The following is a 24,066-nucleotide window of genomic DNA, read 5'->3' as shown; positions in this document are numbered from 1 at the left end:
CATCTTCTACAATATAGAGTGTATCAGTTCACAGGTGTGCTGGTTGTATGTGCATGTGTGCAGGCGCGCATATGTATATACCTACGTAGCTGTGTGTATACGTAGAATGATGTTAATAATGAGTCTGCTATTTATATATAGACTGGCTTCTTAGCAGATTTTAAGTGAAGAAATAAATGTCCTTGACATTCCATTTAATAGACGGTGGGTGGCACCATCTTAAGGAGATGATGTAAGGTTACATTTGGCATGATTTTCTTTATTTGGGCTACAAAGTCTATCCAAATTGTGAAGGATTTTCTATATTAGTAATTAATAGGGTCCCATTATGCTAACTATCATCCAACTTAGGACATCTTAGAGGAAAGATAAGAGATGAATAATTTGAAGTAATTTTCTCGTAATCATGCCAATCACTTGAGCAAAGTAGTTATTAAAGGAAACAGTCTTATGATGAATTACAGGACATCTAACACTGAAAACCTTTTCTTATCAGCTGCTTATAGTTTCTGATGTTTTCAAAAAAGCAAACAAGTAGAAGTCTATTTCGAATAACACTCATCTTACTGTAAATAGTAGTTTGTTTAGCAAACCCTGAATTTTAATGAGACTTGAAAGACATACTTTACCTTAGTTTCTGCTCATCTCCTTGAAAAAAGCTGAAGTTTGCCCACTTTCCTTCCCTGTAAAGGTAGATATAACAAGCCTGAGTCACCTTTAATGACAAGGATTCTTCTAGTTCAGATTTGCTGAAGTGATTAGACATTATTTATCTAATTAAATGTTCAAAACACATCATTATTGAAAGGAATAAATTTAGTACATTTGTTGAGCAGTGTTAACTGAAATGTAACTGCACATCATTCGACTTTTTAACATTTTATTATATCTATTAAGTCTTTCTGTGCTTAATTAAATCAACTTATTTCTTACAGTTAATTTAACGTGATTTCATTTCCGTTACAGAGTCTGAATCAGATATTATGGAGAAAGCCAACTGTATACACAAATTAAGCTTTGACTCCTCAGGTGCCCTCCTGCTTTTCATTCAAGTCTGGCAGCTCCTGAGGATTACCATGATTTTAAATGGATGTCATTTTACACATAGTGGAATGCTTTCTCTTCTTCTTTCTAAATCTTTTTATGCTACCATTTTTAAGACTATGGTAGGCTCCTATTATTTTTATTATAGACCATGGTCAACACTTGGGGAAAAAATCACTACTTTTTTTTAAATAAAAATAAGTCCGTGAAGGTATAAAGATGTTTTTGCTGTACTTTTTAACTGCCCGTCTTGGATCAATGGCATCTGAATAACAACACTACAACTCCTAAGAAGGTGCAGTGAAGTTGAAAGGCGTAACAAGGGCCTGGACATCATAAGGGAATGTTTCATTCAAATTCTAATATTCAAATGAATGCCTCTCAGTGATCAATATATAGAAGTATTTTCTTCTCAAGAACTCCAAACTGTACAATAGGGAACAGAAGAGGAGCAAAATGAAAGCCAAGAACGTTTGGTGCCAATCAACTGCAAAGAATCAAGAGATGCAGGAATCAGGGGAGTGATTTGGTACTTCCGAATCTGCTCTGAAAAGTGTTAAGACGGAGGCTGTGACTGGAAACAAATAAGGAAGACTCCAAGGTTGCAACTAGCGGTAGAAAATTCTAATTAGGTAATGATGTCAGTTTGAAAAGCCTCTTGTCCCCCCAGCCCACCCCACCCCCCCCCCCTTGCTGGAATGTTCATGTTCTGTAGGTCTACAACTGTAAATACTGCAAGGAAGGGTTAGAAAACCCTCATCAGACTACCAGAGAGGTGAATGTAAAAGGTCGCTGCAAATGCATTTGCTTGGGATGAACTGTCCCACTGCAGAGGAGATGGAAAGAAAGAGAAGGAGGGAGAGTGAACATTGCCCAAACACGCTGCCTCCAGGGACTGCAAGGTCTCAGAAATGGCCAGGCTTCTCCCTTTGCCGGTGATGCCCACTCAGGGCCACTCTGCGCCCACTTTGCTTCCCCTAGGGAAGTGCTCATGATCACAAATTTGGCCAAAAGATTTTTTCATTGCCCTCCAACATTTCCTTTCACCTCCAACCTCAAGGCAGGGCCCTGGCTTTCCCTTCGGAGCCGGGGTATAATGACACTGGGGCACTGGGGCTGACCCAGCGGGCACTTCTGTCAATCACCGGCTGGCCATCTCTGCTCCCTTTCACGCCACGCAGCTGGACCCATCGCTGTCAACCAGGTAACAACCTCCAGACAATAGAGGCCTGAAAGCCTGGTCTAGACACTCTTTTAGCCACTTATTTGCTGCTCTTGGCAGCTGTTGAAGCATAAATAAGCAGTTTGTAATCAGAAAGCTGACATCATCGCAGCTCGGCTGAGAGGGGAGATTGTTCCTGAGCACTGAGCGGCTTTTTTGTGTGTGTGTGTGACAACAGATTCTGGGGTGGGGATGCAGATTTGTGTCATGCTAAACTGGTCTTTCTTTAATTTACAGATGACAATTGCAAAGGGCTCCTAACTCCAGGATCCACCAGAATTATTTTTGCAGATTTAGTTCTTGAAGATCAGTGCAACTGAATAATTAATGGAGAGGACTGTGCCCTAGGAGGGTCCCCAGTAAAGTGCTAGTTGGACCTATGGGAAGTTTCAACTGGAATTTTGGGGGGCTCCAAGATGTGCCTCTCATCAGCCCTTGACAGTACACCTGAACTCAAGGTTTGTGTAAGCACGCTGAGGACCAGTTTTGTTCTGGATCCATACTGGGCTTGTTTTGAGAAATGAATACTTGCAGACACAGAAGTAGAAAAACGAGTGTGCTTGTTTCTTCTCTCCCAGTGTATTTTGCTGTTTTATTTTATTTCAGGTCTAGCTTGCCATTCAAAATGATTGGCAGTTGTCCTCCTGAAAGGAAATAGACATGAGCCATTCTCCAGAAACCTTGACTCCATCACCTCTTCAGCTGAGAAAATACTTTATTAGGGTTTTCCTCCCAACCCCATTCCAATTGCTTTGTTATTTGGAAAGAACAGCTATGGCAAAAAGTTAGACGTGATTCATTCATCATAATTGATTTCTTATACATCTTTTGAGGGTGGTCTCAATGGAAGGAGAGGCTCTCTGATTTCTTAGAACTGGGTGTTTCTGATTGTCCTGATGTCTGCATGGGACATCTGACTCAAGAACTGTTGGCAAATGACGGGCTGAATGAATGCCAGGATGCCCCGAGCTTGCTACCTAAAATTCATTCAAGTATTTCTCCCATCTCCCATTTCACTTACAAAAAAAAATTCAGTTAAACAAAAATATTGACTTCCTATCTCCCTAAAGGTTTCTGGTATTAGTTTGCTCTAAGTAGTTCATGATTTAGAGTACAAAGTCATTTCCAGAATGCATGTTTAACAAAATGACATAGCAGATAATTGAAATTTATTTGCAATTTTCAAACTACAATAAACACAATTCTCCCTTTCTTTCATTAATAATCGCACGGCTAATGCATAGCAATCCCTCTGCAGCTTTTACAAGCAAACTTGAGCTGCCGTGTTGTAATAGCTGGAAAAGTTAATGTAGCTTGAACAAGGTTCCTAATTGTCCCTGTCTCTGTCATATTTGTCTACTTGAATGGTCCTAAATACCACAGCGATTAATTACTACAGAGCAGGTATTACAAGATGTTATCATCCTTCCCCCAACTGTCTGGGTGAATGGAGAGAAGCAGGAGATTGTTCCAGTGCTTCATCTTTGCTCTTCCTGTAAGGCACTTTAACCAGAAGATTTAACGTGTCAAAGTTAACTGCGTTCTCTAGCAGATATTCACATTCTAATTAAAGATTAAGAACGTAGTACATTACACTGTGATTTGTCATACATGGCTTGTTAAATAGGAAACCTACCGGGATTCCCTAACATTTTATAAACATTATTCAGGGCTTTTAATGTGGGCAAAGAGAAAGAAGACTTGACTACATAGCAGTATGGAAAGGAGGTCGTTCTCTGCTCCCCCTGCCTCCTTCTGACACACACATACACACATGGCAATAGTAACAAAATAAGATAAGATGGGCAGTGTGAAAAGTGTTTTGTCGTGATTTTATTCAAACCAGGAATCACCTCTGGTTTGTTTTTGGTCTTGAAGGGGCAGACTTTATTATTATCTCCCAGCATTTCTTTTCTTTTCTTTTTTTTTAACTTTTGCTTTTTGCTGTCAAGGGTCTTTGTTTGAATTAGCGAGCCAAAGGACAGAGTAAAGATGAAACAGTATTTCAATATGCAGCCGAGGCTTTCAGCAGATTCTCATAGCCCCGATCGGCACCATTTCTAGCACTAGAGGCACAGAACTGGTTCACATTCTATGATTGCCTGAGGAATAAATTAATGAGGTTACTGAGACACTGAACATTTGCATATTCACGGATGCTTATTAGGTAGAAAGTGAATGCCAGGTGCACTGAATTTGGGGGATATAGGATTTGCTAAGAATTCACATCTTTCCATTCCTTGGAAAAGGGGTGTCCTGTCTCTAAAAATAATATGCATCAAAATGCCTGCTTAATAACTAGCTGAATAATTAAGATATAACAGAAAGCCCAGGCAACAACAAAAAAAAAAAACGGGGGGGGGGTGGCTGAAAGCAGCAGAGAAGCCAAGGCACTGCCCTTGTTCTAGGGAGACCTGGAAGCAGAGGCTCTGGAGGGGAAAGGAAATAAAGGCAGGCTCTCTTTGGATTTTAGGTTTTAATTATGCTGATGGCGTGCACAGTGGAACACGATGCCATCATAGTGAATGCAAAATGATCAATTTAAGGGGACCTTTGCATTTGTATATATTATGACTGACAGGTCGCCAACCCAAACTAGAGGCGAGGGAAGCTTTTCTAAGAATATTATGTCCCCAACTAAACCCCAGAAGCAGCCTTGCCTGTTTCTCTAAGGGGCATCAGCCCATGGTTTCCTAGTTGGCAATCGCTGCCGAGACCGTGTGCAAGCACATTGTTTGTTTGAGCTCTTTGGGGCTTATTCTTGAGAGAAGTTTTTCTGCTGCTCTGGGTTGTGGAGTGGAGACTACCTACTCAGAGCTGAACCGGACAGATCCCAAGTTCCTCCAGTCCTTAGGAATACTTCACAGAACAGCATGGTGACTGTCTATATTTTGCAGAGCATTCTGCAGAGGGATAGGCTCTCTGGCCTTTTTTGCTACCATTTTATACAGGTAGGTTTGGGTATTTCCCTCCACCCCCATTTCTTAACTTTTTCCTTTTTTTTTAATCTCTAAAGCAAATGATTGGCAGCATTTGACCTCAGGGAATTGATCTATCAAAATCAAGCTGGGATAAGTATTTCTCTGAGAAATAATATAGATTTACCAACAGGTTCTATTCTGCCCCTTGTTTTCTTAACCCTTGCCTGTCACTTCTTCCTGGGCTAGGCCAATGAGAAACCTGTGGGAAGAAAAGAACATGGTCAGAGTGACAGTAGATACATTTTATGTATTTTTCAAGAATTCCCTCATATGCTTTCTCTGCTTCTTACAATCCCTTTCTAGAGTTTTCTGGGACTTAAAAATTTTTTTCTAAAATATCGTCAACATTTAAAGTGTAGTTTGAATTTTTCCCTTCTAATTTAAAACAAATTTCCTCTAAATATGAATGAATTAAGGGTCTTGCAAAGAAAGTGAGGGACTCTCAGTTCTCAGATATTGCATCAGAATAGAGCCTCCCATTTATTAGATGGAGATTTCAAAGTATAATAATGGTCAAAACAAGCTTCCCCTGACCAGAAAAATAATAACCCTTTATGTTTTAAAATTCAATTTGCTTTCTCACGCAATTTTTGATGTGCTATAAATACCTTTAACAAATCACAATTAATTTTCGGAGTTGTAACCAGGAACCTATATATTTCTATTAACCAGAGGATTATTTTTTTTAACTATTTGTAGATACTACTAGATAAGACATTTGAAACATGCATTTCACCCAAAAAGGCCCGCCTGAAAACATACACTGCAGTAAAATCACTGGAGGCCAGGGTTTTTGTCACACACAGAGAGCACAGATTTTTTTGATTATGTAGATTTTCTTTTCCTACTGCAGTTTCATATGCAAAGCATGCATCAGCCACATCCATGCTATCTCCTAAAGCAGTCGTTCTGAAACCCAATCTGGGGACAGTGCAGACTAAATAAAATTTCATTTTGATTTAGCCTCCCGCTGCGAATGGGACTGCTTTGTCTCAACTGACAGAACCAGCAAGCCAGAAAGGTATGTCCTGTTTTGCATGGCTGATGGTGTATCTTGAGGCTCACAATCAGCCTGTCCCGCTCTCAAGCTTTGCAGCTCCTCCACTCTGCTTTCTCTCTCCTTTCCATTTGCTCCCATGCTGCCTGTGTCTACCTGCAGGGCAAAGCAGGGCAAGCCCATACCGATTGTTTACTTTGGCATATGTTTAATAGCTTGCGTGGCTGTTTGCATTTTTCCCCCTACTGTCTTTGTTGTGGTTGCTTTTCCTTTCTATTTTGGTTTTTGTTTGGCTTTGCTTTCCTGGCCCACATTTGCTCTCCCTGTCTCTCAAGGTGTTGAATACTTAAACACTGACTTAAAGAAAAATTGTGTTAGTGCTGCTAGGAGGCTCCAGAGATTTTCCTGGAAGATTTGTCATGCTGAATTTTATTATAAATTTGAAGATGCATTTAACAGCTTTGAAGGACTTTAGTTTTCATGGCCCTTTTGAGTCTCTTTGGCAGAAAAGCAATTGCCCATTTTAGGTGAGAGGGGGGAAAAGATAAAGATTCTCTTTGGGACTGAACTGTTTTTGCCACCTTGGTATATATTATAACATGTATTGTGTTGTTGTTCTGAAGAGCTGCTAAGTAAGATTCCATTTTAAATTTTGACCTTCCTCTGCAGTCATCTCATTAAAGACTAGATTATGTCAATTGTGCTTCATACACTTGTTCCACCTTTGGAGAATGTCTTAGCAATCAGAGGAAGACCTGCTGTGATGTTCTCAGAAGAAGCCTCAGATACAATGGGGAAATGCTAGGGAGGCTGACAGTGATGAGGACTAAGTTTTCAAGCCAAATTTATTCTTGCAATTGGCATTGCCACTGACCCATTCATATGGTAGCATGAGGGAAAGAATTTTTCCCCTGGTTTACATATTAGCATATCATTAATCTAAATTAGATGACAGCAAAGCAAACCATTAAAGATGGATATAATATAAATGAAAAATAAATTGCTTATGGAAAGAACACTTAAGAGAATTCTCTCTAGGTCCAGCATAAGTTAGTCTACCTAGGATATAAATGAATAGGGGAAAAAATATGAATCAGTTTCACAGGAATCCCACCCACCCACCCACCCATCCACCCACCCATTCACCCAGAAGTTGAAACAATAAATATATAAGCATAACATTGTGGAGGGTGAGAAATTCATTTTTATAAATCCCAAATGGTGGAACCATCCCAGACACCAGTAGATGAGAGCTATTCACTATTTTACATCTGCTAGCCAAGAGACATGGGAAGGAAGCTTCCTCAAAAGCTCTACTCATTTACTAACTCTCTCCTCCCCCATGTATTGGTCAGGGACAACAGGTTAAAGAACAAAGTAAAAGTTAAAGAAGATGATATAAAAACAGTAGCATGAATGCCTCATAAAATATTTGATAATGAAAGAACAGCCCTATGCAAGAAAGAGGAAAAGGGCAATGTTAGAAAGAACAGGCCGGGTTGGATTATCAGATGGATAATTTATAGTATTGACCAAGAGTAAGTTGTTTTGCTCTGCCCTTGCTGTGAGAGCCACTTAGTTGTTTTATGACTTAACTGATAATAATAAAATACTCACATTTGGTTTTTATGTAATTTGTAGAATTTCTTGTAGGATCCACTGATTGGCATGATAGAGACTTTATGATTACTACGTGAATGTTTTAAAAAGTAAGCTTTACTATGCTGCTGAATAATGTTTCTTTTTCTAAAATACAGTAATTTAGCAGGGAAGAAACAAATTTTTAAAAACTTCACGCAAATGTCCTGTTTTTAAAAGACAAGGCACTATACTATAAAGGATTTATTTGTGCATTAAATAAGAAGACATGGGGGCCTCAGAGATAGCACAGGGGTTAAGGCACTTACCTTGAAAGTAACCAACCCCATTTCAATCTCCAACACCACATCTGATCCTCTGAGCATAATCGTAGTGATCCCTAAGTGCAGAGTCAAGAGTCCTAAGTACTGCCAGGTATAGCTCCCCTCAAAAAACAAAAATAATTATTATATGATGGCATATATGTTTATATTATTACTGTGAATGTACATGTAGAGAAAATAAACTTATTATATCATCAAAAATATTCTCAAACCTTTTATTGATGATAAAAAGCAATTAATGTATCTAACAGACAAAATTCTACAGTTTTAATTTGCTATATACATGTGCTATGCACCAAAGACTGCCAATACAAATATGAAACCTATGATATTCTATTAATTTATGAGTTTTATGAAACTACCTGCAGGAATATTATTGTTGCATGAGCCATCCTATTATCTGGTTTGGGGAGATGACTTTAATGAAGATAAAGTTTTTACATTAACATGGGCCTGTACATCCTCTCTGTGGTTGCCATTCTTGATGTCCTCCATGTTTTGGTTCATATGCTTCATAAACAGAATAGGTCTATGTACCTGCAAGCACTTGGGAAAATAAATTGAAGGACATATTGATGACAATGTCTACAGTGGTAGCTCTTGGCATTAATTTAGTTTACATGTATATTGTTATTTAGTAATGTTTGTGCTAACCTCAATGTTGGCTTTCCATATGTCACATCCAGTGTCTTCTATAATGGAGAAACAGAACAATGACACATTAAATATATTGTGGTCAAAGTTGAAATTTCTGTCTCTAACTGATTCTTAATTCATAGGAAAATAAACATTCAGGAAATATTTCTTGATAAGTGAATGGGAAAATACATGATCTAGTTGAGTGCAGTGGGAAAGAACTGGAAGTTCTTCCCCTGAGAAGCCTATGTAGAATGTACCCATTGTGGTTATCACCTGGAAGGAAGGAAAGAGAGTTAGGCCTCAGGTTCTCAACTTGTGGTGCACATTTCCCAGACTTGTGAATCCATATCACATGCATTATTCAAAATACAAAAGTAGTGACTTCCATGATATGTTGAAGAAGTCAATATAGAATCCCCCAATGTTAAAGATCCAGTATTTCTAAGAAAATCTTGGCAGAGAAGAACCACAAGAGGCAGAGAAAAGAAAATCAAAACAATCTTTGAAAAGGTCAGCATGGGCATTAAAAAGAAGGGAGCTAATTTATTTTACTCTTTATACTTTCTGGTTACATTAATATGCATATACTAACATATACATTTATATATATATATATATATATATATATAAAGCACAGATTCAAAGAAGAAAAAAACTCGAATGACATTTATATGGAAAATTTTTTCACCTTTCTGAATGTATAGTAATAAAAAACATAATAACTATAACTTAGTTCAAAATATATACAAGATTCTGGTGGGCTACTACTTAAAAAAATGTCATCAGAGAGTTTCTGCCTTACGTTGGATTTGGAAAAATAAAAACGCAACAACTTATTATGTTGATTTAATAGAAAGCCAGTTCCAGTTACTGTATTAATATAAATATGAATATAAAAGTTACATTAGATGGATATATAATAATAAAGGACATTATAAATCTAGAAATTGCATCAGTAACTGTGGAAATTTATAATTTTGGCTAAGATTTAGAAAATTTAGAAAATACTCTATAGAACAATATTTTGCATAGAGGTTCAGGGAAGTTTAGTTCTTGCACCTTTTGATATCAATTACTATATCTGGAAAGAAAATGATTGCTTTACTCATTCAAATCAAAAGAATGGTCATAGAAACCATGAAAATGTGACATTCATTTAAATAACAATGAATATAGACCTTTATTATTTAATCTCATGAAAGTATCCAGCAAATTTTAATACCCAGAATAAAATTTGAGTATTAAAATACAACACTAGGTATTCTCCATACAATTATTGCTCATACAATTATTGTGTTTGACCTCAACAATAATGAATAATTGAGATAGACTTTCTCTACATTACAATGGCCACACCTTTTCATGTGATTTTGCAGGGGGCCCTGTGGTTGGACTTTGCTGGATGTTCTTGATCATTCATGAAGATAGATGTTGTATCTTAAAATTTAAAAGGTCTGACAACAAAAAATGGAAATGATCTGGGTACTGAGGCAGCTTAAGAAAATGGCAAGTACTCTTAGTCTACAGATGAGAGAGCTGGACTGAAACTCTATGTTTCTATATGTTATTTTTTCTGTATTTCTATCCAAATAAAATGAAGAACATGGGTTCAGTAGCTTCAAACTGCTTCCAGCAATGCAAGTAGACATTTAAAATCCAAAGCAACAGTGTTTTTGGGAGAGGAGAAAAGAGAATCATAAAATAATAAACTGTACTATATAAATTTTAAAATTCCCACGTTATTATTAATTCCAGTAGAAATCATGATTTTTACCAAGCCCTCCTCATTTACCAGATTCTCATTTTAGAGAAAGAAGTTGGAAGAAATAAATACATCATAGAGTAGGTATTTTATACAAATGAAAGAATGAATGTCAATGAGAAAAACATGGCTTAAGCTTTCTGTCCTGATAGCTCAAACTGATTGGGAATTGAATTATTTCCTCTCCCTTACTCTCACCTACTACTGACTGAGGATACAGAAAGTACCCATAAACTGCAACTAAATAAATATTTTTTTAAAACACAAGTTGTACTGTAACTAAAAATTTGCATCTACCTACATTTGAAAGATCTTACATTTTCATTGCCAGAGGAATAATACAGCAGGTAATGAGCTTGCCTTGCATGCAGCCAGCTCCCATTTGATGTCTAGCACAACATAAGGTCCCCAATCAGTGTCAGAAGTGATTCCTAAGCACAGAGCCAGGAATAAGCCCTCAGCACTTATAGGTGCGCCCTCCTCCCTCACCTCCATCAAAGGGAAAAAAATATTCTAGATTTTCACAAGATGCTCCAAATGAATGCTCAAAAAAATAGTTGATAGGGACCTGAACGATAGTGCAGTGAGTAGTGTGCTTACCTTACACAAGGCTAACCCATATTCTATCCCCAGAATCCCACATGATCCTCTGTGTACCTGCAGCAGTAACTCCTGAGTGCAGAGCCAGGAGTAACTCCTGAGCATCACCAGATGTTGCCCCCAAACAAAACAAAATTACCGGTAAGTAGTTCATGTGCCAATCTCAGAAAATGAAGGGAAGTAACAAGTATTGGTTATAACATCAGATTTATCTTCAACTCCTATAATTAGCCCTTTAACTTAGCTCCAAACGATTAGCCATTTCTTATGTATAGATTTGTCATAGTAATTTCCAGCAATACTGTAAATATCTTGAGTCCAATTTTCTGATTTAGTGCAATAAGCCAAGATCAACAAGGGCTCAAGCTAGATTTTCTTTCCTGGCAACTTGAAACTTAAAGCAGAGAAACTCATTTGTTGAGACTCAGAGTGACTCTGACACAGGCATGGTTGAAGACACAGATTTTCTAACTCATTCTAGAGTAACCCAAAGGTTGTTACCTTTCTTCCTCTACAAAACTGATTGACTCCTTATATTTCGTGCACAGAAATATTGAAATTTTTTGTTATCAAAAATATATATATGAAAAATAAATCTTAAAAATATCCATGTAAGGACCAGAGAAATACTTGAAGTTAAATATTATCTTGCATATGGCAAACCCTGGTTTTGCCCCAGGTTTGCATACAGTTAGTTCCCTAAGTATCACATCAGGGATGAGGGAATGATTGCTAAGCACAGACCCAGGAAAAAGCTCTGAGCACCACAGGCGTGACAATTGTCCCCAAATCAATATAAGGCCTCCCAGGATCAATTCTGGAGTATAAACAATCTTCTCTAGAGACGCAAATTTTCATTTTGTTTTGTACTTTGATTCACACACTAAAACTGAAAGTTAACTGAATTTTACGACTACAAATGTTTATGATTCCAACTAGAATTTTTCTATAAATACATATAATTATCTTCAGAAACATCAATAATTTATATTGTGAGATTAGCAGGATGTGGTTAATAGAATAACTTTCCAAGTTATTTGGAAGTAATGCAAAACTTTACTGACTTGTTTATTCATGTATTAAGGATCAGGAATGTTAGCAGAAAACTAGATTAAAATTTAAGGTAGAAGTCAAGGAACCAAGAAGAATCATAATATTCAAGGACAGAGGCAAAGCCAAGTCACTACTGTAGGACTCTAGATACAATAAGGATCTAATTATTTCTTTAACAGGGACCAGAGAGGGAATTTTAAACATTGGAGGAAAATGACTAGAAATCTTAGTTTAGAAATAGTATTATTTTGAAGGTTGGCTACTTAAAAAGTTTTTTGACTTTACCAGTAAATCAAATCAGTGATATGGTCTAAATATAAAAAAGAGCAACTAGTTTCACTAATTGAACCTTGGTTTTAACATAACTACTACCTTGTAATATTTTATAAAAAGATACACTAACACAAAGTATTCATACTACAGTCAGTTTTCTAAAATTATTGATAGAAAACATTCTATTAATAAATATTTTCACAACATGCAAGAATAGATTAAAAAAATAAAAATAAATAACTTTGGAAGGGAAGGTTTGGTAGAATTGCCTTAATGACTTCTTCTGTGTCTGTGTAAAGGGCAAAGGAAGGTGAATTTAGTGATACCATTACCGTCCACCCACATTAAGAATGTATTTATTCTCCTTCAGTACATTACATACTGCTGTGCTTTTCACTTATAGACTTTTTTCTTATTAAAATGGTACCTGAATCGTTTACCATTAAAGAATATTTTAAGGATAAAAGTATATATGGCAATTTACATATCATTCAAAGAACTAAATGATGACTGAGGGAATTTTGTTTTGTTTTTTACTAGCTATCTGCAAATTTGGAAAGCGCAAACTCTAATGAGGGTGAAAAGCTAGGTGGAACAAGGGGAGAGAGTTTGGAGTAATGGAATGAAATTAAGAAAAAGGAAATTTAGGTTGATTACCAATTACCAATTGAAAATCTTCTTAATGTTGAGGTCTATTAGACTGTAGGGTAATCTTCTAAGGGAAGTGGTTGGCCTCCCATTGCTTAGATGTTTAAAATTAGGGTGGACAGAACACTATCAAAAATACCCTGTGGTGAATGATCCACCCTGTTGTGTGGAATATGCGAGTTTACCTTGGTTGCCTTTATAGATTCAAACTTACACATGACCTGGGGGGAAAAGGGGAAGAAAAATTATCCCAATCTGTCCCACACAGATCTACCTTTGCCCGTGTGATTGGGAAATAACTCTTGAATATCTCTACTCTTCATACAGAGCAGTCTTCCTAGTGTTATGATAGAAACTCAAAGTCATTTCCATTGACAACAAAGCCATTTCCAACATACTCATTTTCTGCCTGAGAAGCTGAGAAAGCTTTCTGGCAGTTCTGGAAACTAGTTTTTTGTATTGTATGGCACTCTACTTTTCAATAAAGTAACTATTGGATCCTGGGGCTGAAATGGTAGCTCAGGGGATTGGGCATACATGTGGCATGCCAGAGCTCAGTTTCATCTGCAGTACTGCAAGATTACCCAATCACTTTCAGAAGCCACTCCTGAGCACCTTATTGGGAGTAATTCCTGAGCCCCACTGGACCTAGTACCAAAACAACCAACTAAGCTAACAAACAAAAGGCAAACCAAAAATTGGAGCCATCAGACAAATGACATTTATAAAATGACACTATCATGACTATGTCCTCTCATTTTTGCAAGACAAAGAGATGAGGGAACAGAAAATGAAAAGGATAGCTAGAGATTGGAAAAACAGATCTGATTAGAAACTGATAATCATTCCACCATGCTCTACAGTATTATAAATGGAATGTTATCCTATGAGAAAAAAATATGGGTATATCTTTTTCTTCACTGGGGGTTTATCTCATACCTGAGGTTAGCTTTAGAAAGGATCTTTTCCAAATGTTAACATTACTGAAAATTAACATTAGAAAAAATGCAGTCATATTTTAATGCTAATGAAATGTTATTTAACACTCTTAGATATAGTGTCTTATAAATCATAATAGGATAAGAAAGAATGTTTATCCATGTAGTATTAAATCAGCTCCTTATTAGAATAACTCACTATTCTGGTTTAAGTAAACATGCCCTGTCTCACACATGCCAGGAAGAAGAGAGACATGAGTTTTATATATATATATATAAATTCTGTACATTACATATAAATATATTATAAACGTTTAAATTTATAAAATATATTTCTATTTAATATTTATATGATATTATATGTGAATTATATGAATTATATATTTTATATTGTATATGTGTGATATATAATGTTATATACAATGTATATGTATATATTGTATATATTGTACTGTATATATTATATTATATGAAATGAGTGAACTTTGGTAGTTAGAGATGTAAATGATGAAAATCAGCCATTGAACCTAATATTTTCCCATTTGTGGTGATGATAAAGAGAAGATAAATCTAAATGGAAATAGAAGATAGAGAGGGCTATTAACTTGATCTCTTAATCCATAGATAATATTCAAAGACCCACTATTCCTTCATTTTTAATTTTTTCCTTCAAGTAGCCAATGATTATAAAGATAATTCATGGTTTTAAGAGAAGATAATGTAGGGTGAGAGAAAACAAATATATTGTATGTTTTCCATTTATCTTTCAATAAGTATATTGCAGAAAGTGATACTTTTAAGAGAAAAAATTCAAAATTGAATCTTAAATATTTTCTGAGTTGTTTAATTTCCCATTTCTTCCTCATAGTGAATTATTTCTGTTTTTATGCGTTTCATGTTTTGCTGATTACAAAATATCTGTAGTCAAAATCAGTCAATAAAAACATTTCACTCCTACCAACTGCTTTCACACATGATATAAACATTTCCCAAGGGAAAAAAATGTATATATGTGTATATTTTTTCTCTTATGGGAGAAAAATGTCTTCCAAACCTTGTAATTATGTGGAGGAACTATGTAGTTCAAAGTTTAAATACTTCCATTCTACAGCTTTAACTTATGACTTAAAACAGATTTGTGTGATGCTTATCTAATCAGAGTAGTATTTGCAGAGAACTGGTTCTGTCATGAAGTCAGGCTTCTGAGCACCTGACAAATGTGTTCTAACCACTAGGCACACCCAACACCAGAGAGAGTATTGTGGATGTGACCGCTGACTGGTGTGCCAGAACCTGCAATGCAGTATTGACATCATTTTCGAAAGAAAGGTACTAATTGAGAAAGGAAGTCTAGAAACACCATGACCATTTCTTCCTTCTATTCTTGATCAATGTCACAAAATATGTTAACAGCTGAACACAAAATCAGCAATTAGTGCATCTTGCAATAAAAATATGGAATTTGAGCAATCTTATTTGTCAGAAATACCAAGAGGTTTTTACCTTTGGTAAAAATAAAAGCAACACTTTCAAAAAACTTTAGAGTCAATAAAATTTTCTTTAAAAATTAATATAGACAAAATTAAAATATCCGAATTTGTACTTTTAACAAAATAATACCTTATATAAATATTATTTCAAAGCAATGTCATGTGCATTATTTCCTTTTGTTTTAAAGAAAATTTTTGTTTATATTACTAAAACAATTTAATTGTATATTCGTTTTATTTAGATGACTAGTGGAAGAAAAGTTGAAACTGCATAAAAATGCACACATTATAGTAAGTGGTCCTAATAATAGATTGTCACAAGTTGTGACCAGTTAAGTGTTCTTACAACATATTTACTGAAGTATACTTTCAAAAATGGGTAGATTATTGATATCTCATAAGAATTGTAAGTTCTCTTTGGGAGTAGAAGTTAGAAATACCCTATTGTTTTCTATTTTTTCTGCCCACACTCGTAGATTGGTAAGAGTGTTTAGAATCTGATTTTCAAGACATAATTTATGTTCCAGTAAATCTCTTGGAGTTTTGGTTTCTCTGTTATTTTATTTGTGATCCTCATATCCATGTTAGAAAAATAACTATTCTCTCTTTCTGTCTCTGTCGTTCTGTCTCTCTCTCCCTCTCTCTCTGCCCTCTGCCACACTCTTTCTCCCACACTCCTCATTCCCAAACTTTAAAAAATGTTTTGAATGACTAGTCTATGTTTGAACATACTCAGGTCTCACTTGCTTCCATCAGTTTTTATTCATGCCTTGAAACTCTGAATTTCCAAAATATGGTACAGGATATCTTAGGAGCAGCTGGGAAAACAGAGATTTAAATACAAGGATTGATGCAGTGATTGGCTCTCAAAATGTCCATTGGCATGTTCATTTCTCCAGGGGTAAGGGGGAGAGGATATCCCAAGATGTGTCATTGTAGACTCTGAAACAGGATAGAATTACAGAGATGCTTTGAGAAAGACTGCATTCATGTTTAGTGAAGTCCCGGGATTTCCTCAGAATTCCATTACACTCAGTTTGCTGTGGTTAAGGAAGAGTAGCCAGGTGAGATAAGCAAAGAAAGGCGTTCAAGGTAGTGTCATTTTCAAAGTCATAAAATCAGTTATAATCGTGAATTGTTCTCACTTTATGCTACTTGTAAACACGCACCCTGCTTTACTTAGCCAAAATATGTACTCCTTTGATTGACAGGATAGGAATGGGTTACTATTTCAAAACCAGAAGAGCAAAAAGATGAATAACACTAGAGACTCCCTTAGTCAAGTTCTGTATTACTACTCTTTTCTGGAACCCCTTTTAATTTAGAGAGTTGAAGGCAGAAGTGAGGGAGAAAGCACATGAAAATGGAAAAAAAATCCAAAAGTCAGAAACTTGTCTTTCAAACAAGTCCAATAATTATTATATGTTTCTTTTGATGCAGTAAGTATATGATAAAGTGATGTAACACAGAACACCTCAACAAGAGTGCTGTGTAAGAGTTTGTATATGGCCCTCATCTTAAATCAGAGACAGCTTCAAGACTAACTGTGTCATTTTCAAAGTCTGTATGAACATGTGGGACCCGTTGTTCAAAGATGAGTCAGAATTCAAAGATGACATCATACTATTATGTCATTCATGGGTCTCAATGCAATTACCCAGGTCCCGTACCCATAAAGAGGATCATGGATTAACTTCTCTGCCTGCTATCTAGCTCTACATCCAAAGCCTAAATTTCAACTCAATTAAAAATCAAACTATATTAAAAAAAACGTGAGACTGTTTACAAATAAAGCTAATACTTTGCTAAGTTTAGGTTTATTCTTTAATGGAAAGTTCACTCGGAGCTTAGGAGTCTATCAAGGATTTTAAGGGAAAGATTGAGTCCTGCCTTAGTGCTGATCTATAGAGGGCCTTAAATGATTTTAATCTTGCTACAATTTTGTGACTCAAACAATTTTCAACTTCTTCGGATATATTAAAGGAACCATTTTGTAATTCTTTAGTACTACTTAAGGAGCAAACCAAACTCCTTGATACTTTAAATAGGTACAATGAAATCTCAGTGCCATAAAATTATGGCATTATGATCATTTGACTCCAGTTACACTTTAGAATAGTTCATTACTTCAAAACAAATATGCCCATTGGGGCAATACAAAATATAGCGTCCTCTAAACCTCACTGCATTACAACAGACTCATTTTTGGTTACTGTGTAACTATATAAGTGTATTGTCTTTATATGAGAATCTAAGATGCTATTATAGACATTGGAAAGTTTGCGGGCCAATATATTGAAATGAAAACAAAAATGATACTGCACATTTGAGGAGCTGAAAATGAAAAACACTATACTTTCTTAGGTGGATCAACAAAGAAACTAGTTCACATATAGAGTGGAGCAGGAAATCTATTTGAGTTCTCAATGCAAACATTACTTTTTGTAAATGTTGGGAAAGTAACAAAGAAAAAAACGAAAATCCTTAAATCCTATTGTTTTTAGCAATGGGAAAACATAAACATCTTGTGTTTTTATTGCATCACCCCAGACTGTTCAGCTACTTGAAATCTATTTAACTTTTAAATATACTCTGGCTAGTAGTTACGTGAATGTGCTCCGGTTTCCTTCCAAAGCAATCATTCAGGAGCATTTCCATCGCCATTTGATAGTAAAATAAGAATGACATTAGTTTCTAGCATCCTGGATTTTTGTTGAGCAAAGCAACATGGTGTATCAATGGCATGTCAAGAGATGTGACGTAAATGGAAATCACAGAGTATCATAATGCAGCACAACAGGTGCACGAAATAGATGTTCAAAATCGTTTCTATTATTTGGCTTTTTTGGAATCAAATCAGAATCAAGAACAATAGTGGCCATTTCAGATAAATTACTTCTGCACATTCTTGCAGATTGAGCAGCTGGAAAGGAGGGGAGGGGAGGGTTGGGGAGCTTGCTATTTGGAAGGTGGATGCAAATACATTTGTAATGTGTATACAGTATATTCAGTATATTAAATGCTTGATTTTCATGTGCAATGTCCAAAGTAGTTTTCTTTCCAGAAGCACATGTTCCATTAATAGCAAATTTTAATCATTAAGTAGCACAACTCTAGAGGCAGTAGTTGAGATAAAAGTTTGCAGACAATCCATTATTTTCTAAGACAGTCTTTCTGAAGAGGCCACAGAGATGCAGCTTAATGATTCAGGTTCTAAAATGGGTTGTTTATAAAATATTGTGTGTTGATGTAGCTTTGTTCTAATGGTCAGTTTCTTTTCCTTTGTCAGGTGTGTTGTTATTAATGATAGGAGAAGGGCCGAGGGCTAGTACTCCCCTCTGTACATCATTATCCATTTCGGCCCACTCACTGTTGTGTGTGTGTGTGTGTGTGTGTGTGTGTGTGTGTGTGTGCGTGCGCTTGGCATTCGAGTTACTATTTGCTATTTTTAATATTGAGAAAGAGGATGTTTATTTTCTTTTTATCCTCACTGCTAGCAAATTCTATTTCATTAGACATAATTTTGAGGGAAAGAAATGAAAGGAGACAGACATTGTTAAAGGGAGATACATAATTGAGTGTAGTGGGATTAAACTACTATTATTGTACACACCTAATGGATACACCATAGAGAACCTATGGCAAGGGCAATAATGAGCTCTGAAGGAAGAGCAGACAAACTGAACAGTGTTTTCATTATTACAATCTGACTTTTACACAAATTACTTAGTAACTACTTGAAATGAACCTGACTCCTGACATCTTTTAGAAGAGAAATTTTTCTTGTTTTTTTTTATCTACAATTATTATTATGGGATTTTTTAAAATGTCCATCCTAATAGTAGTTTTGCTCCAACACTGAGCTTTGAATGTGCTTTCTTTTCTCAAAAACTTTAAATCTAACAGAGAACTATCTGAAAGGATATGAAAACATGGTTTATTTGACTATTTTTTCAGAGGCAAGATTTGTGAGCACTAATGCCCCCAGGTGATGGGAGTGGGAAATAAGTTAAAGAACCTGATTTTTTAGATCCAAATATTCAAAAGTTAACAATAAAGTAAAACATGAATTTTAAGGTGCTTCTATGTCAAAAATGTAAAAATATGTATCAGAACCACATCCATTAGCTGAGGTTCTTGCTGTTGACGTTGCAGTTGAAAATGAAAGAGAAAGCGAAAGTGCACAGGCTTCACAACATTGGAAAACTCTGGTTTAGCCGAGTAGCTGATGGACAACTCTCTACTTAAACTGTGTAAATATGTGGAGTGAATTATTTCCCTTATATTTTCCACTCTTTCTCCTTTATTCAATAAAATGAAATTCCACCCCACACCCCCTTATACAGGAACATAATAGAGATTTGATGACCAAAGCAGAAAAGTGTTAGAGTTACATTTGTTTGTGTGACAGTCATCAAACCTCACCCGGTTTCATGGAACTTTTATCTAAGATAGAATTACAACTACTCGACTCTAATGCATAGAAGTGAATGTTTGCAAAATGCTGTCTCTCCCCAGTGAAATCATCCTACACATGCTGATGATTATTGTGAGGCTTCTTTATTTTAAAACTTGAAGTTCTGTTCAATTATAGAGTTTTGAATCGTATTTTCCACCAAGTAAACCTATTTAAAAACAAAATATATTCTGTGGTGGACTGTTTTCTATAACTCCTCTCTACCTTTCTTCTGTGGAAATCTGCCCAGCACTTGCAACTTGGGAAATCTTTATAAAATATGAAGGAACTGAGGATGGTATTTCGATGGAAACCTAGCTTCCTACCTAAATGGAATGTTTATGTAAGCAATTCGACATAATAAAGTTGACAGTTCAGGTAGCACACATCCAAGGGTAAGGATTTAACCTTCCAAAGATGCACGGTTTCATCTTTGATGTATCTTTTTGCTTTTATAAAATGGGGTTCAGTTCTCATACATAAACTACTAGGCAGAGAAATGAAAAGTTCTTGGCATGAGAAATAGTATTCTAAGGTTTATGAAAACTAGGTGTTGGAAGTAATTTTCACGTTTTTCCGTTCGTTTTTATTGCTTTCCAAAGTGAAAACTCTACAGACTCAGAAGCCAAAGGCCCTTTTGAAAAATGCCACTTTCAGATTTCAGCCAACAGCCACAGCTGAATCGACAAGAGAGGGTTCTAACAAGACAGTTGCTGCCGGCTACAGTTCCCACTTTTGTTTCCTATGGAAACTAACAAGGGGCAAATTGAAAGAGTGATTATTTTAAGGCTCCACTGTCTTTTCTGATCCAATGTCTACAGTATTTTCATAGAAAATGGGAGCAGGGAAAGCAGGGGGAGATGTCAGACCTTGTCAGTTTCAGCTGTGGTTGTTGGCAGAGAGAGCTGAAAGTTGTAGCTTTTCAAACAAGCTACAGAAATCTCTTTTAGTTCCACTTAAAAAAAATTGTTAGTTGAACATCAATTTCACCTTTACCTGTCTTTTCTCCGTACACCTTTTATGTGATTATTTTTTTAGGGACGAGATTGGCGTAGTGGTTCACACTTGTCAGTTATAAAGGAATTTGAATGACCAAAACTTTGTTCAATACATTCTCATGAATAACAGTTTCTTTAACCAGGGTATACTTCATCTGGGAATGTGAGTAAACTCATTTAACTAATTGGTTAATTATTCAGATCCTTGGCATTTTCATACTGTTTTTCTCCCCAATGAACATTTCTTATTTTGCAAATCTCAGTTTTTTTGAAGTGGAGGGGAAAAGACAGGAGATACAATAAATATCAATTTCTTATAAAATATAAATTAATACAGATTATAATGCTAAAATTGACTTAATTTAAGAAGATGCTGTTTTTGAATAAAAATCTATTCTATTCTTCATTGCTAGCAACATCTTTAGTATTTTTAATGGTTTGAGAAAATTCACTTTTATAAATCTAGAATATTTATATGACCCTATATATAGATCAGTTTTAATCCCCTAGAGATTTCCAATTCTTTTTAGTCACAAGATGGTTAAAAGTAGATTATAGTTTAATAATATTCCATTTCTAGGGTTTCTGAAGATATAATTAAATATAAAATGATTTTTTTACTCCTTTTATAATGGAAAGGGAGCTTTTCTGATTTTGTTAACATCATCTACTACTATTGAGAATTTACTATGCACAAAGCACTCAACATACCCTGACCCAATGAATTATCCCAACTATACTTTGAGGTAGCTCATAACATATAATTTCACAGGAAAAATAAAGTTGGATTAAATTTCCAGTGTGTATAACATTTAAAAATGAAATGGCATATACATCTACCTCTTTCTGACCGTAGAGCCCTTTCTTAATAACATGTTATATCACTCATTTTTTGTTTGATTTTGGGGGCTAAACCTGGTGGATCTCAGGGCTTACCACTCATTTATGTGGTGCTGGGGATTGAATCTGGGTTGGCCACATGCAAGGCAAGTGCCCGCCCATTGTTCAAGATTCTTACAATGTTTTGCTGTTTTTCTACACATGGGTGGGGTGGGTAGAATGGAAATGACACCTAGCTATTTTCCATGCTTTGTTTTCTAGAGTACACAAATAGAACGCCCCCGAACTGCAGAATATGTAATCAAGATTGTGTTCCAAGAGCTTGAAAAGAAAGAAAGCTTTTCACACTTAGAGCTAAAGGATGAGTGTTTGGCTTGTTTCTTTACTTTGAAAGCTCCCAATATCTTTAGCCAGCCTTACAACAGGAGCTTCCTCCCACCTCTTCCTCTGAACTTGTGGCAGGAAGTAGTTCTAGTTTACGTTGAGTCTATCCCAAAGCTACAAAAGTAAAGATGCTAATTTTTGGAGCTGTGGGTATGGAGAAATGCATATGGATGTGACATCGGAGACATGCTCACTAGATTTCAAGATTCGAGTCTCCTGGACCAAAAATACAGACTTTCGGTTTACCAGAGGGAAATACTGGCCCAGGTATTTTTTTTTTAAATTTTCCAAGGACATCATTCACAGACAGATAGACAGACGCGTGTGCATGCGCGCGTGCACGCATGCAGGAGCCGCGCACACACACACACACACACACACACACACACACACACACACACACACATCTTGTTTCAGAATTGAAGAGAAACGCCATATTTCAGGTCCCTAAATGGCCTATATGTCTTGGAGAAAGGGAGAAAGGACGTTCATCCTACAAATAAGAGGCAAGACTATTAGAATTCAAATATATGTGAGCTTTAACAAAGTAAAAGCTGCATTTAAATTCTGGACAAGGATGAACTTGACAATCCTTTCTCAAGTTGAAGAAGGTAGGGAAGAAGAGAAATTCAGAGATCAAGACTTCCATGATCTGGAAGGTAGGACTGGGCACTGAGCTACCTTTAGATAGAAGGGCAAAAAAATGAATGATGCTATATAAGAAATGGCTTTTATGTGTATATGAACATTTTCAGTGTAGTATACAAGATCGTTTGTGTATACTAATGCATATGTGAGAGAAAACCTTCAAATATTTTATCTCTTACTTAACAAAGAGAATATCTTTTTGATTATTGAGATTCAAAATCTACTTTTAAGAACAAAACTCTTATTAATTCCTGTTTAATAATAACACTTTTGAAATAATAGATATATTTTTGAAAGATTCATTTTAGATTGTTGGAACAAAACCCTTCGTTACTTTAAGTCATTTTACAAATTAAAAATGCATAGCATTTTCAAAGGGCATGTGTCTTAACTTGGAAAGAGTCCTAATTATTTTTAAAATTTAAACTACTTTTTATAGAATATACATGGAACTAGATATGTGCATTTATGCACATGTACATTTAGTTCTGTATGAACTCACTGTATATACATATATAAATATGCACGTATGAATAAGCATGCATATATATATACTATAAACACGTATAAATATATATCTGCCTAAATATGTATATTTTCGTTTGGAGACAGTATGAGAGGGCCACAATTCTAGAGTATAAAGCAACAGTTTGGGTTTGAGTCCTAATTCTTATTCTATACAGATTGAAAGTTCTTAAACAATTTTTTTAGTTTTCTTGTGTCTTAGTATAGTTATCTCTTAAATTAGAAAAAAAAAACAGAACCTTTGCCTCTGTCTCATGGTAAAACCTACATGTTGGTTTATGAATAAAATATCTCTGAGATGATATTTCTACTTACAAGAATCTGGTGTACTCAACACAATGACCATAATCCAGGCTTAGATGAACCTTAGATGTATTCCATCCCAACTAGACGACAGCATGGCAATTAATTTCAGCCTAAACTACTAAATTATATCACCACACTTTCTTAATTTATCTTGTAAATAAATTATCTTTGAATACTGGCATTATTTTAAGGATTTTCAAAATTCAAGGTTTTCATTATATGTTATGGATGTTAATTACTTAATGATTATACAATTTGATTAAAACTTTTTAAATCTAATTTTATTTTAAGGAAACTTTTATAAAGAAATCAACATTGTCATATTATGGGGTTTTGTGTC

At 35.6% G+C, this 24,066-nt stretch overlaps 1 long non-coding RNA gene across 2 annotated transcripts in view; it reads left to right on the top strand.

The window, feature by feature from the left end:
- Window positions 1–5,087: 5,087 nt before the first annotated feature.
- LOC130036913 (uncharacterized) overlaps window positions 5,088–24,066 on the top strand; it is a 103,858-nt gene continuing 84,879 nt past the window's right edge. For both annotated transcript variants that reach the window (XR_008794470.1, XR_008794471.1), the window contains exons 1-2: window positions 5,088–5,217; window positions 6,211–6,268. This is a non-coding gene — a long non-coding RNA (uncharacterized LOC130036913). The remainder of the gene's footprint in view (window positions 5,218–6,210; window positions 6,269–24,066) is intronic.

This window comes from Sorex fumeus, unplaced genomic scaffold, assembly GCF_029834395.1.
Source record: "Sorex fumeus unplaced genomic scaffold, SorFum_2.1 ptg000006l, whole genome shotgun sequence".
In the NCBI taxonomy this organism is placed as follows: domain Eukaryota; kingdom Metazoa; phylum Chordata; class Mammalia; order Eulipotyphla; family Soricidae; genus Sorex; species Sorex fumeus.
This window is presented reverse-complemented; position numbering and strand designations above follow the sequence as displayed.